At 37.8% G+C, this 953-nt stretch overlaps 1 protein-coding gene across 1 annotated transcript in view; it reads right to left on the bottom strand.

Moving 5' to 3' along the window:
* LOC104993724 (ovochymase-2-like) overlaps window positions 1-953 on the bottom strand; it is an 85,923-nt gene that overhangs the window by 66,637 nt on the left and 18,333 nt on the right.

The raw sequence follows: 953 nt of genomic DNA, 5'->3' as shown, positions 1-953 counted from the left end.
CCTAATTTTGTTTGCTAGACCCCATGTTGGGAACTGCTGACAATGTAGTCTTTACTTCCCCATGTGTTTGGAATCAGTACCAGCCCCTAGATTCTGCACTCAGAACTGTTGGTGACCAGCTAGACTTCATTTTGCATGGAATCAGTCTGTAGTCCTCATTTCTTGGGATTTCCTGGTTCTATGCTCTTCCTTAGTACAAGGTTCTCTGGGAATTGGTGGTTGTGTATGCCAGGCCTTATTTAGCCAGGTGGTCGTAGCATCTCTTGGGTAGTGCTGATATATTATTGTTTGTCTTATTTTGGGATGACAAAAGCTAGCTAAGGAAATGGTAGCCATATCCTTATTGAGCATGCCACCTTCTGGCACACCAGCTTATTTTATATTTTATATGTAAGAGCTATAGACCTTGAGGCTGTAGATATCTAGAAAGATGACAAAATTTTACTAATATTGATCTAGAATTATAACAGTCATTGTTCAGAGTGTTCCAATTAGACAAGATTTTTCATTTAAGGAAAACTCTAGAGAGCATCAGATCCCAAATTGGACAAGGAGAATGAGATGGCCTTCTTTAATTGATATGAAAAAGCTTACAGAAAGTTTCAAGATTCCTAAATAAAGGTCTGCTTCTTTTAAGGACTCAGTACAAAAAGCTAATGAATGCATTGAAATGGGTGCATTAGTCTATGTAGAATATTTAGCTAGTGAGAAGTTGCTATACGACACAGGGAGTTCTACCTCCTACTCTTTGACAACCTAGAGAGGTGGGATGAGTTGGGGTGGGAGGGAGGTTAAAGAGGGAGTATATATATGTATATACTTATGGCTGATTCACATTCTTAAACTGCAGAAGTCAACACAACATTGTAAATAAACCATTTATCCTCTAAATAAAAATGTTTACAAAAATTAGAGAGACAAAGGTAACCTTAAAAAAGACTAGAGACAGATGC

This window comes from Bison bison, unplaced genomic scaffold (genome assembly GCF_000754665.1).
Source record: "Bison bison bison isolate TAMUID 2011002044 unplaced genomic scaffold, Bison_UMD1.0 scf7180017864243, whole genome shotgun sequence".
Classification (NCBI taxonomy): Eukaryota; Metazoa; Chordata; class Mammalia; order Artiodactyla; family Bovidae; genus Bison; species Bison bison.
Note: the sequence above shows the minus strand (reverse complement) of the source record. Positions and strands in the feature narration are given on the sequence as shown.